General features: G+C 35.9%; 1 protein-coding gene across 3 annotated transcripts in view; it reads right to left on the bottom strand.

The window, feature by feature from the left end:
- The window catches only part of inpp4aa (inositol polyphosphate-4-phosphatase type I Aa), a 63,116-nt gene extending 48,382 nt beyond the window's left edge, over positions 1 to 14,734 (bottom strand). For all 3 annotated transcript variants that reach the window (XM_056465066.1, XM_056465065.1, XM_056465067.1), the window contains exon 1: positions 14,639 to 14,734. The gene's annotated coding sequence lies outside the window, so the exon portion shown is untranslated. The remainder of the gene's footprint in view (positions 1 to 14,638) is intronic.

The raw sequence follows: 14,734 nt of genomic DNA, 5'->3' as shown, positions 1-14,734 counted from the left end.
CAAAAAATAATTGAGGTCATGTTTATGTGTTGTGCGATAAGTCAATATACTGATTATTGTGACAGGCCTAGTTAGAAGTAGAGTTTGGGTGCATGACTCAGCACAATCGCCTCGGTAAGAAGGTCGCTGGTTCGAGCCCCGGCTGGGTCAGTTGGCATTTCTGTGTGGAGTTTGCATGTTCTCCCCATGTTAGCGTGGGTTTCCTCCGGGTGCTCCAGTTTCCCCAACAAGTCCAAAAAAAAACATGTGGTATAGGTGAATTGGGTAAGCTAAATTGTCCGTAGTGTTTGTGTGTGAATGAGTGTGTATGGATGTTTCCCAGTGATAGGTTACAGCTATAAGGGCATCCACTGCGTAAAACATATGCTGGATAAGTTGACAGTTCATTCCACTGTGGCGACCCCAGATTAATAAAGGGACTAAGCAGAAAAGAAAATGAATGAACGAATGATTAGTGCTTGGCAAAAATTAACTGCGATTAAATCACATATTTGAAATACACACATACATAAAAAAACTATTTAGGTACTTATTTAAATTAATATATCATTTGTATCATTTTCTATTTATTATACAACTTCTATACCGCATGTCTTTGGAGTTGTGGAGGAAACCCACGCGAACACAAGGAGAACATGAAAACTCCACTCAGAAATGCCAACTGACCTAGCTGGGATTCGAACCACTGACCTTCTTGCTGTAAGGCAACAGTGCTAACCACTGAGCCACCATGCTACCCACTATCTAAATACAAACAAAGATTTCCTCAAATTTACACTGAAATGACTTTTTGGTTTAGTCAAATGTAATAAATTTACTCTCATGATTTTTTAATTGTACTATTATGTGTCAAGGATAACTAGAATTTTCTAAGTAAATATTTAATATTTAGACATTTACTTCATGTAATAAATTAAATATTATTATTTATTTTAATATATAAAGTTAAACATTGATATTCATTCACTTGTATTATTTAAATATTTTCTAATCATTGCAAACTTAGAAATATTAGGTAAATTTTGATTCATTTATTAATTTTCCTTTGGCTTAGTCTCCATTTCGGAGGTCACCACAGCGGACTGAACCGCCAACTATTCCGGCATATTTTTAATGCAGCAGATAACCTTCCAGCTGCAACCCAACATTGGGTAACACCCATACACACTCATTCTCACACACACTCATACACTACGGAGAATTTAGCGTACCCAATTCACCTATAGCGCATATATTTGGACTGTGGGGGAAACTGGAGCACCCGGAGGAAACCCACGCAAACAAAGGGAGAACATGCAAACTCCACACAGAAATGCCAACTGGCCTAGACTTTCTAGCTGTGAGGTGACAGTGCTAACCACTGAGCTACCGTGCCACCCACTAAGTAAATTTTAATAATGGATATGTCGCAATGGACATGTTCCCAGCATGCAGAGAAGAATATTTAAAAAAATACAAGCAATCTTAGGTGTTTAAATCTGAGAGAAAAAGTTGTTAGAGTTTAATCTTCATTAGTTTGAAGATTAAGAAGAGTTTTGAGTAGGTCTTTTTTAGTTTTGAGGTTACCACCTTGCTTAGGGTCTTGGCATTTTATCCTCAGCATCAATTTTTGACGCTTCCCTCAGAGAGTCATAGCTGTGCTAACACTAACTCTGAGATCAGTAAGCGTTTTGAAAGTAAATTTGCATGCTCTTGGGTTCAATTTGCTTTAAATAAAGTGAAATAACAGATTTCAAGTGGAAAGGTGTCTTAATTAAACCAAGTTACATCAAATGTACTAATTTGTAGATCTATTTAAAATTTAAATTGATAGAAAGCAATGTTCCTTCTGCTAAAACAAGAACTTGACATTACTTGGTTCATTTAAATAAATAAAGACTCAAAAATAAAGACAATCAATTAATTTTTGCTTCATTAATTAAGGAGTACACTGAAACATATATTATACATAAAACATATATAAACATATATCTGAGCCAGCACACACACATATATTATGTCAAAACAAACTTTTCTTTTGGATGCGATTAATAGAAACAGGCACTTTTCTCAAAATACGTAAAATTGTTTTGTTTCTTTGTGAGATCAGGCTGGTGACACCATACAAACTAGCTTGCCAGAGCCTCACCGACAGCCAGATGCTTTCTATCAGCCGACCATCAGGTTAGTGCGTCTCAGCACACACACATCTTCAGCGTCACTCTACCCTGTCAGCTGTCAGTCTGCAATACAGTCCAGCTCCTGTCACAACTGCATCCTGACCTTTTGCTTAATCAGGAAGTGTGAGTGACTTTCCTTTCAGCTGAGCTTTCTGGGTCTGCCAGTGAGCGGACACTTTCTGTTCAACATCAGCAGAGCTGGTTATCCATACACACCTGCAAATTCAGGCCCGATAATCAATATCCCTGTTTCTTGGATAACTAAGATGTTACATTTAACCATTAGGAGAGCAGTGCCTAATGGGACACGCAAGAGCCCTATAGACTTTAATAAATGTAAATAGTTTGCGTTATCAGAGGAGAAATTCTCTTTTGGATTCAAGGAAAATCGAAATCTAAAAATATCTGGCAGAAAAAAACAATACCAAAGGATCTCAAGCCTTATGTAATTACAGCTGTTTTAGCACTGCTGAAACTTAAAGAGGAACAGAGGTGGGAAATATTACAGAGGAGGTGGAATCTTTAAACCGAATGTGTTTTATATACTTTAACTCTTTTATATGTCTAAACACAGATTTGAATGAGATTAATCTTAAGGACTACTAACAATAAGACAGCGTTTAAGAACACTAGAGTGTGAGAATACTGAAAATACTTTATAATGATTGCATTGCAGTAGAATATTAAACCAATCCACCAAATGTTTTGTAAAAAAAATGCATTACGTAAATAATAGAATAGCGGTTCATTTGTGTGGTGATCTGCACTGTAAACATACAAGATAAAAGAAATGTGATTTCTTTATAGGTTGTTTTCAATCACGTGGTACTGATGATGTGCAGAATTCAGATGGAGGGCAGGAAGTAAATTACAGAATCGGACACATAGAACAAAGTCCATATTTTTGCAATTTATACCATATTTCAAAGGAGACATAAATAGAAAATAAGCACACATGTTGGACATGATCCTTATATCATGAAGAGGGCAGAGAACATAAAATATATATTTGCCTGTCAGAGGCAGTATATACTGTATAAGCGTTACATTACATGAAAAGAATACTATAGTAAATACTACAGTGTTTGGAAGCATACTATAGATAATTACTTGAATTAAACTGTCGTAGTAATTATAATGTTGCTGTGTTACAACACATCTGACGCATAGTCTACATTACTATTTATTTATTTATTTACTTTTGTAAGGGGGAAAAGTGCTCCACAATAATAACAGTCTAGTTTTGTCGCAACGGTTGCATTTCTTTCGTGTTTGGTCAATGAACTTACTATAAACATTCACCGCTGGTGCGCATACAGAACTTAATGGTATGGTTGTTTATTCCACCGAAACGCCAGTAAAGACTTGGATTATTGCAAAACCAGATGGATATTTCATTATAGCAATTACATGGCAGGGTACATTATTTATATTGTCCTGGATTTTGTGTGGTAGTGCTTGTATCAGATTTTTATATATCACATTAACATATTTATACACATAGCTAGGCCTTTATGTAATCTTTATGTCAAATGAATTATTGCGTTCAAAAAAAAAAAAAAAGTGTACACATAGATGTAATAAATAAATGTTGATGACATGCCGCCTTTTCTTCCGTTTTCAGCCAGTTTCTTGAATTCTTCAATGGACATAGTACATTAGACATTAATAAAATACAATTAATGGGAAATTTTATAAATAATATAAATAATTCTCGTTAACTTTCGGCCACAACCATATGTGATCTATGTCTGATTAACCATGTGGGTGGATGATAATAGCCTTCTGAGCTTACCAGTAGGTGCAGATGGCCCCTACTTGGCCATATCTATCAGCTGATAACTCTCATTCAGTCGAGTGATAACATTCAAATCGGCTGTCACAGGTAAACATTGTTCATCTTCATTATGCTCCATTCTTTACTTTGTGGTGTTGGAAAATATATTAATTGTTGGTAATACTTTCTCATCATTTGGATGACTGCAATCTTACACGGCACATCGGGGATGCAGAAACGTGAATAACATTCAATGTTTACATTCTGCATTTTATTTAGCCTTACATGCCACTGGGCCTGTAATCAATGGAAGTGTTTTTATCTATTTACTCAGTATTTCTACATTCTCAATCAAACATTTGTTTGTCTATAGTTCTAAATAAAGTGAGAAAAATAACTACATAAGCATGAGTAAATTGAGTATCTTCTTTAAAATGTAAAAAAAAAAGCAACCTTTCAACATGGTCAATGTACAGTTGAAGTAAAAAATCATTTGCCCGCCTGTGATTTTTTTTATTTCAGGCATTTCCCAAATGATGGTTAACAGGGTAAGACATTTTTACACAGTATTTTCTATAACATTTTTTTCATCAGGAGAAAGTCTTATTTGTTTTATTTCGGCTAGAATAAAAACATTTTTTTTATCATTATAAGGTCAACATTATTAGCTTCCTAAGCAATTTTGATTTCAGTTGTCAACAGAACAAACCACTGTTATACAATGACTTGCAAGTTAAGCCTTTAAATTGCACTTTAATCCTCAAAAATATCTAGTAAAATATTATGTACTTTCATAATGGCAAAGATAAAAGAAATCAGTTACTAGAAATTAGTTATTAAAACTATTTTGTTTAGAAATGTGTTAAAAAAAAATCCAAAAATTGGGAAAAAAAATATACAGGGGGCGAATAATTCAGGTGTACACTACCTGACAAAAGTCTTGTTGCCTATCCAAGTTTTAGTAACAACAAGTATTAACTTGACTTCTAGTTTATCATTTGGTATCAGAAGTGGCTTATATGAAATGCAAAGGCCTCTAGATTATGCTTATTTTACCAAAATAAAATATGATCATGCCTTGATTTTTAATTATTCATTTAGGACAGTAAGGCCTGACTTTGCTTAGACAAAAGTCTTGTCACTTAACAGACATAATGTACAGTATGAAATATGAAGTCATGTTGCAGTGGAAAAATAATTAATATTGTGTATGACTCCCATGAGCTTGGAGGACTGCATCCATACATCTGTGCAATGACTCAAATAACTTATTAATAAAGTCATCTGGAATGGCAAAGAAAGCGTTCTTGCAGGACTCCCAGAGTTCAACAAGATTCTTTGGATTCATCTTCAATGCCTCCTCCTTCATCTTACCCCAGACATACTCAATAATGCTCATGTCTGATGACTGGGCTGGCCAATCCTGGAGCACCTTGACCTTCTTTGCTTTTGGGAACTTTGATGTGGAGGCTGATGTGTGAAAACAAGCGCTATCTTGCTAAAGGATTTGCCCTCTCCTTGTTGTTTATAATATAATGAGCAGCACAAATGTCTTGATACCTCAGGCTGTTGATGTTACCACCCACTCAGCAGATCTCTCGCACATCCCCATACTGAATGTGACCCCAAACCATGATTTTTCCTTCACCAAACTTGACTGATTTCTGTGAGAATCTTGGGTCCATGTGGGTTCCAATAAGTCTTCTGCAGTATTTGTAATGATTGGGATGCATTTCAACAGATGATTCATCAGAAAAATCTACCTTCTGCCACTTTTCCAAATGATCAACTACAAGTCTTACAACTGGGATCGACAGCAAGACTTTTGTCAGGTAGTGTTTATAAAACACTTCAACTGTATATAAAATATTAATTTACAAAAAAGGTACTATATTGTGATATATATCTTTATCAGGATATGGAACTTATATCATGACATGAGATTTGTTTCATATTACCCAGCCCTACATCAGAGTCAAACTATTAAATGAATTAAAATAAAAGTGCATCAGGTCATGCAAAACTCATTACATTGAGGTTTAATGAGGCCAAACGATCAGTTAGTGTAATAAAATAAACCTGATTTACAACATTATTACCTGTAATCAATAGCCTCAAACAAATGGGGAAGTCCAAGTTTTCTTTTGAATAGTTTGGTTCTGGTTCAAATCACCAGTTTTATATAACCCAATGGCTTAGAAAAACACTCAATAATGATACAAAAGTGGATGTTTTAAATATTTTAATCATGTTCATTTACACGATTAAAAGATTTAAAACATCCACATTTTGTATTTGTATTTTTGTAAACAACTACTCATCAACTCACCTTTGACATAAACAATATGAAACCACCAAAACTATAAGTTTGCCCCTTAATGTAAGTGCTGAGTTAATGCATATACACTGTATATGTTTTTCAGTTCAATTCAGAGCTGTTTCCTCCATTCAATCATTGTTGGAATAACTGAAGCGCCAAATAAGTTAGCAAACTCTGGTGTCACTTGATCACATACACAAGAATATTGGCTAATTTTCAGTCTGAAAAGCAGGTTTTGACTGAGTAGCTTGTAGATCTGTGCTGGCTCATATCATGTTTTGCTTTGGTGAACTAATTCATCTCTAAAAGGAACTCATTCAAAATAATGATTTGTTCACAAACAAGACGTCACTCTGGACCATTTGCCTGAGGCTGTGGATTATAATATAAAATATTGTTTGACTATAGGGTAGGGTTGTATATCATCCTTACTGAAGTATTCCACTCTGCATAAGTGGGTAAAACTTTACATTTGAAGACTGACTGATACAAATACAACTTGAATTATACTTTACTGTACAAACATACATCCTCTACAAAGACATTTTACTGTTTGCAATTCTGAGCTCAAGTACAAACTACAAACCTAAAAACCCCCAGAAACCTTAGGCAGTAAAAACATTTAAAATGAAGTAAATTTAAATGTTTTAGCTTGATGAACAATACCGTACTGTAGGTTTTACACCACCTATCAAGTCAACCAACAAAAACGTAACAGAAGCGGTCCAGTTGTTCTCACATCACAATATGTACATATTTAGGACAAAGAACCAGACAAATTTTACAAATGCACCTAATTTATACTCAACACTTTCGCTTGAGTGCACGCGGTGAATGCGATGTCATCGCAGCGTTTACGGGGGGTTCACTTTGGGTGCATGCGAAATGATTTTGGCTGGTGGAGTGCACAAAATTTTCCAAGACTCAAACGAACAGTTCACATGGCATCACATTTAATTTGAGTTGAATATGAATCATTTTGAAGAGATTTGGTCTCAACAGGGATGACTGTATACAGACATCTTTATGATCCGTCTATGCCCAACCAGATGACCAATAATTCTTGGGTAGAAACTGCAACAGCCGTGAGAAAAGAGGAAAGGTTTTGTAAAGAAATGTTTGGAATAACTTGAGGGATAAGTCTGCTAAAGTCAAAAAGAGAGGCCATGGCAAAAGTGGAGACCCCAGGTGGTTTTAACACACAATCACAGAAACGTTTTTTCCACCATACATAGGTTTTACACTGATATAGCTATATATTACAATTCAGTCTTTACAACAATTTAATAGTTACAAAACTATAATTACGGCACAAATTATTTCTTTGATATCTGGAAATAAATATTTGAATCTATTGATTTACAATATACCAATGTCCTGTTATTCTAGGCTTTATTAGTGATAATTAGTTATGCACAACGATTATGTGGTGCTGTTATCTAGTTAGCTAGCAGGGGACTTTTTCAGAAACTGCATAATATCATTCCACTCGCTGCCACCATTATAGAGCAGCAAAGTTCTTTAATTAGGCTAGAATCAGAATATATTTCCACACCAAATCAACCTAGCAAATAGCAACATTTTAATTTAACTCAATGATTTATGCGAAGCTAAGCTAAAAGTGTTCAAGCCAGACCTGCAGATTGGCGGAGTGGGTTTAAAAATGGTAAAACTGTTTAACTCTAGAGGACTTGTAAAATGGGCCTATTCCCAAAAAAAGTGTTCCTTTAAATAACCAAGACCAAAAGACAAGGAGGAGGCAAAGCCAGAATTAAAATGGAATAACTGTTCAGGTACAGATCTAAACATTTTTAAGGAGTAAGGCATATGATAACTTGGGGTCATTATTCATCAAATAATTTATATAACAATTAAAATTCTTAATTTAAAAACCATCATCCTCATGTCAGTGCAAACCTGTATGCTGCTGTCATTTGCACATGATTCGAAAAGCAATATTTAAAAGACTTGCTGTTCGCAATACAAAAAAGTTCATAGTAAAATGTCAATATCCAAAAGGACAAAACCCCATAAAACTAGTCCATATGACTCATAAGTCTCCTGATTTATACTCCTGAAGTCTCCATATTTATATACTTTGAACAGGCTAAAATTCAAATATGAAATTCAAACTCAAAGCCCCAATCTTATGCGTCATATTTACCGTCACTGTAAATGTCATTTGTTCTTGAGCTATAAACAAGCATGACACGGCAGTCTAGTTATGTGGAATGGAGTAAATAACGGCAGTATTTATTTCATTTTGGGTGAACTATACCTTTAAGCCTTTGAAAGGGTTCATTCATGCAAAACAAATTATAATCAAATAAATGAATAAAAGCAAACTTTCATTTAGAATATGCCAAAAAAATTAAAATAATAAAAAATATCAAAGAGCATGCTCATTTAATCTCTGTTTTGATTGGATTCGTATGATCAGTAATTAAAGTAGACACAACGATAATGAACAGCCATTTCCTTTTAGTGATTAGTCATTGTCTGGGTGAGAACAGGATTATCCATGCTCCCCTTTTATCTCTAGACCTTGCATCATTTCTTCTGGCTGAGCGGGATTCGACTTATCCTAAAATTGAGAGGCCAATCTCTCATTTAAAAATATCTTGGCTGTGTCATAACAGACAGATAAATGATGTGAACTTATCGTAAATAGTGTGGAGATGCAAACAGAGTCTGACTTATAAAGGAGACGAATAGCAAAGGCCCAACACACCAAAACGTCAACAAACAACAGCCCAGGCTTATTGAAAATACATGTGCCAGGCAACATTTTTGCGAAAAACTAAAATACGTTGCTCTGCATACGTTTTGTCACGTTTTAAATGACAAATCCACTAGAGGGCACTGTGTACATTTTTTGCTAATGTTAGGGTATATTTTGTTGTATGTTTCAAATACACCTTTATGTTCTTCTTGTTAAGCTTGTTGTACAGATCACCTGGCAAACCACTGGCCTAAACCCTTACCCAACCAATAGTGTTTTCAAAAGCAAATGGAGGATAAAACTGCAATATAACCATGTTAATCTTGATTTCACATAGTTTTGTCCCTGTAATGATTACTAATGTGAAAAGGAACAAAAGCTATTGGTGTCATACTGTCCAGTCGCATTCACTTTACCAAAAAGACTGCAGTCAACTGTACAGTATGTTGAAGTACATTTTTGTGGTTTTGCAAAATTGTAAGCTGAGGCTACGGACAGAATTAAAAATATATCACAATATTTTCTGGGATTTTTTGTAATAACGATACTAATGATGACATAATTCATAAGTATCAACATAGAAACAAAAAAAGCCCTGTATGTTTAGAGAAAAATGTTAATTTTCAACTTAAAAAAAAAAAAAAGGAAATACAGCAGAGATCTCCAACCCTGCTCCTTGATATCTACCATCCAGCAGAGCTCACCCATAACCAAACACACTGAAGCTGCCAATTAAGCTTTTCAGAATCGAAAATTAACAAGCAGATGGAAATAATAATTTTCTATCAAAAGTAATAAACTTTGCAGGACAGTGGGTTCGAAACCACTCCGTTGTCATCAGACATTATAATGTTATTTGTTCCATTCATAGTGGACACTAGAGGGTGTCCTCGCACATAAACGCCACATATAGATCACTGAAGAAAAGACATCAGCTATCACAGGTAAAGTCAAAGGATGTGTCCAAAATCGCATACTTCCATACTATACAGTACGCTAAAATCAGTATGTGAGCCGAGTAGTATGTCCGAATTTATAGAATTTGAAAATCTGTATGCGAGAAGTACCCGGAAGACTGACTACTTCCGGCGAGATTCTGAAGTGCCTCGTGACATCCCATGATGCCCCGCGAGAGAATTCATGAATGGCAGTGAAGTGACGCAACTGACGCATGTAGGTCACGTGACCATGACAAAATGGCGGATGTAGTACGTCTGAATTGCATTCATACATCTCACATACATACTGTATAGAACACACTTTTCTATCGGCCGAGTAGTATGTTTAAATTCAAATGCAGTACCTACTGAGTAGTAGGCGGTTTCGGACGCAACCAAAGAGCTTAGAATCACCAAGAGGTGACACTCAATAGAATGTTCCATTGCAACATCAGTGCCCAGCAACAGCCCTGCGATTCTGCCATTTTGGAGTGAAAGCGGTCGGCTGTCCATTGGATCTTATTGCTGTCACGATGGCAGGCAGCCGCTTTGTTTTTTGTTTATTTACTTAAAAAGTGCATTAAAGCTGGAGATACAACCTGAAAGACAACAATACAACACGTACTATCACAATCATCTGCACTTTTAATCTTTATTTTACAGACTTATAATATGCTGTTGTTCTATTGGAATTTTCATTCCAAAATGGCTGCCATGGCATCCAGTGGCTGTTTCGCAAATCGCACTAGAGTGTCGCCTCTCAGTGATTCTATGCTCTTTGGTAAAGTCTAGATTGGGTACGCGGCCGGCCGGAATGGATGTTTTTTTAAATCATTATACAAATCACAGGCATCCAATACACATACAAATGATGAATTATAATAGAAACTCAACACTGCATATCGTGCGATGTGACCATTGCGAATGATCACTGCGATATCAATGCTGAAACGATATATTGTGCAGGCCTAATTTCTTCCTCATTCTGTGATACAAAACCCTGTGTGGTCAAAAAAGAATTGATTTCAAAAACTCGACTTATGATATAAAGTATGTCAGCAAATCATAAACAGAATCATAAACTGTATTACACACATGCTACTGTAATAAATCATTGCACAAACCGATTGTATTTATCATTATTAAGTATAAGTCTAGTCTTATATTGTGGACTTTTCTGTGTTTAGTTGAACTGTCTGTGACTATTTTAGGTATGTACAGTATGTGTTGTCAAACTCTTAAAGATGTTTCTTAATTTGTTTTTCAGTTTACATGTCTTTTCTTTAGTTGCAAGTGCAGCGATATCAAAAAACATGTGCTGTTTGTGTTTTGTGCATGAATTGAAAGAATAACAATGAAGCACTTGTCATTGGCAGTAACTGTCTCACCACTTGAATAACCATGAACTTAAGGTTCATAGACCATTGTAACACTGATCAGACAATGAAAAAAAAAAACATTACTTGTTTTAGGCTACAGAACATTCTTTGTCTCTGTAAAGGTCGCATCTCTTGAATAGAACTGGACAGAAGTATACTATGAGCTTAATGTCTGATTGGTTTATAACAAGCCATATGTTTTGGTAAAACAGAAACAAAACTCTTGGATTTATGATTTTCAATTTCCAGCACTCAAAAACAATTTCACTTGTTTTAAACAGAAACAATTAATAAGACAAAAAGAATTAAAAGAAAAAGCAGTTAATAAAACGTTGAAATATTACATTACATTCAGTTTTGTGTATCTATTTGTAATAGGGACTGCGAAATCGAGTCTTTGCATTTGCATTGGAAGCCCAGATCACACATTTAAAGGTTTTTGAGAATCTCAGCCATTTCCTCCAGTAGCTGATCGAAATATTAAAGCACACTGAACATTACAAACACATAACAACAACAAAACAAACCTATAAAGAGCAACTTATAGAGAAAGTATTGATGAAGATGCAAAAATGCCCTTGTTTTTTTTTTTTCAAGGAAAACAAAGTGACATACAGGAAGAGATGACAACACTTACACACCTTCCAGCTGAGAACGAGGAGTTAACATCATGCTGTTAGCTATCAAAGTTTCAGCATTCAGTTGTTACACACACATAACTGAGGCCTGGCCCTCTGTAGGGTTTTTCACACTGAACTCAACACCAGGCTATCGTTGTTTATAACCTCACTTTTGATCCTGGATAAATGAATGTTTTACACTTGTAATGTAGAAGCTGGGTTAGCAAGCTTTTGTGTTGATAAAAAACATGTTGATAAAAATTATTATGTGTTACGGTGTTATAGTTTTATGGTTTTATGCTTGGCAACAGTCAGCCAATCGCGTGCCTCAAATTCACATGCTTTGCAGTCACACAAACACTGTGTGCTGTATAAAAAGTGTTGAATTAGCTTTTGAGTAGAGTCAAATGTGACTTTGTTTTACCTCTATAGTTTAAAAAGTCCATTCAGAAAATGAAAAAAACATGTTAATATGACTTGCACAATGCTAAAGGGTTTAAATATACACTCACTGGCCACTTTATTAGGTACACCTTATTTGTACCGGGTTGGATCCCCTTCTGGCTCTGGAAAAATTCCTGAGAGATTTTGGTCCATATTGACCAGACAGCATCACGCAGTTCCTGCAGATTTGTCGGACCTCCCGTTCGACCACATCCCAAAGGTACTCTATTGGATTGGGTTTTGTTGACTGTGGAGGCCATTTGAGTACAGTGAACTCTTGTCATGTTCAAGAAACCAGTCTGAGATGATTTACGCATTATGACATGCCGCGTTATACTGCTGGAAGTAGCCATCAGAAGATGGATACACTGTGATCATAAAGGGATGGACACGGTCAGCAACAATACTCAGGTAGACTGTAGCATTGACACAATGCTCAATTAGTACTAATGTGCCCAATGTGTGCCAAGAAAATATCCCCCACACCATTACACCAACACCACCAGCCTGAGCCGTTGATACAAGGCAGGATGGATGCATGCTTTCATGTTTTTGATGCCAAATTCTGACCCTACCATCCGAATGTCGTAGCAGAAATTGAGACTCATCAGACCAGGCAATGTTATTCCAATCTTCTATTGTCCAATTTTGGTGAGCCTGTGCCAATTGTAGCCTCAGTTTCCTGTTCTTAGCTGACAGGAGTGGCACCCGGTGTGGTCTTTTGCTGCTGTAGCCCATCTGACTCAAGGTTTGACGTGTTGTGCGTTCAGAGATGCTCTTCTGCATACTTCAGTTGTAATAAGTGGTTATTTGAGTTACTGTTGCCTTTCTATCAGCTCCAACCAGTCTGGCCATTCTCCTCTGACATCAACAAGGCATTTGCGTCCACAGAACTGCCGCTCCCTGGATATTTTCTCTTTTTCAGACCATTCTCTGTAAACCCTAGAGATGGTTGTGCGTGAAAATCCCAGTAGATCAGCAGTTACTGAAATAATCAGACCAGACAATCTGGCACCAACAAGCATGCCACATTTAAAGTCACTTAATTCACCTTTCTTCCCCATTCTGATGCTCGGTTTGAACTGCAGCAGATCGCCTTGATCATGTCTACATGTCTAAATGCATTGAGTTGCTGCCATGTGATTGGCTGATTAGAAATGTGCATTAAAGAACAGTTGGACAGGTGTAACTAATAAAGTGGTCGGTGAGTGTACGAAGTACACAGAAATAATACATTTAAGGATGTTTATCTAGGATGTAGATAAGTACAGTTTGAAATAGCAACATATGAATGGTCAGGTTTAATTAACCCTCAGCAAATTATGAGTATGTTAAGGATTAAGGGCAAAGAGATAAAATCTTTTCATATTTCATCATAACATGATACAACAAATCAGAAATATATGCTATGTATATTTTCAAATACTAAAACGTAAAAACTTAAATTCATTTTTTTTTTTTTTACAAAATAGCACTGATTACAAAACTCTAGTGCGGTTCAACTAGTGAGTCAGATTTACTCAATGTGATTATTACGTTTTTGATTGTTTTGCTTTTTGTCAAAAACTATTTTTTTTTAATTAGTCGACTCAAACGAGTCATTCATTTAGCGGTCGTAAAACACTGACCGTATTCACTAAAAGAATCGGTTTTTAGGAGTCATTCATTCGGTAATGTTCGCTGTTTTGTTTTGTAGATTCAATAACGATTTGCGGTGCCTCTGAATGTTACGGATTGTATATGTTGTCTGCTTATTTAGGTACAGAGTTCCGTCTGTGATGTCAGAATAAACAAATGGTCAAAAACCTTTAACGAAACCCAACGTCAAGAAAATAATTCGAATCTGGCATTTTGTGGAACAGAAACTGAATCTGTTTCCATGCATAACGTGTGCAAGACACATAGCTAATCATGTAAAAAAATATTTAGTTTTACCCTTTTCACCCATGAACATTATCTGAGCATCTTGACAGCATAGCAGTTCAGCTACTGCAGCATCAAAAGCTGACATCTCGAATTGTATTTTGATAATGCACCCATGACGGAATATAAAGCGTGATGACGACTGAAGGCAAGATTGCGTCCTCCGTTATGTATCATAATAACTCAAAAACATTGCAAAATACGCTAACGATCATTCACACACATTTCCTCACTCCGTATCGTGCTTATCTACAGAAAATGTATTTCCTTTTTCTTACTGCCTCCTAAGCTTTTACATTTTATACCACCTCATGCAAACATGACCCGCTTTAATAAAGGCATGATGATTTACTTACGTTTCAGTCACCGTTAAGCTCCATGATGTAAGACAATTTGCTGGTCGTGTTTTGATACACGTCTGTCTCCGCTATTCTTTTGACTTGCGCTGCATT

This window comes from Danio aesculapii, chromosome 9 (genome assembly GCF_903798145.1).
Source record: "Danio aesculapii chromosome 9, fDanAes4.1, whole genome shotgun sequence".
Taxonomy (NCBI): Eukaryota; Metazoa; Chordata; class Actinopteri; order Cypriniformes; family Danionidae; genus Danio; species Danio aesculapii.
Note: the sequence above shows the minus strand (reverse complement) of the source record. Positions and strands in the feature narration are given on the sequence as shown.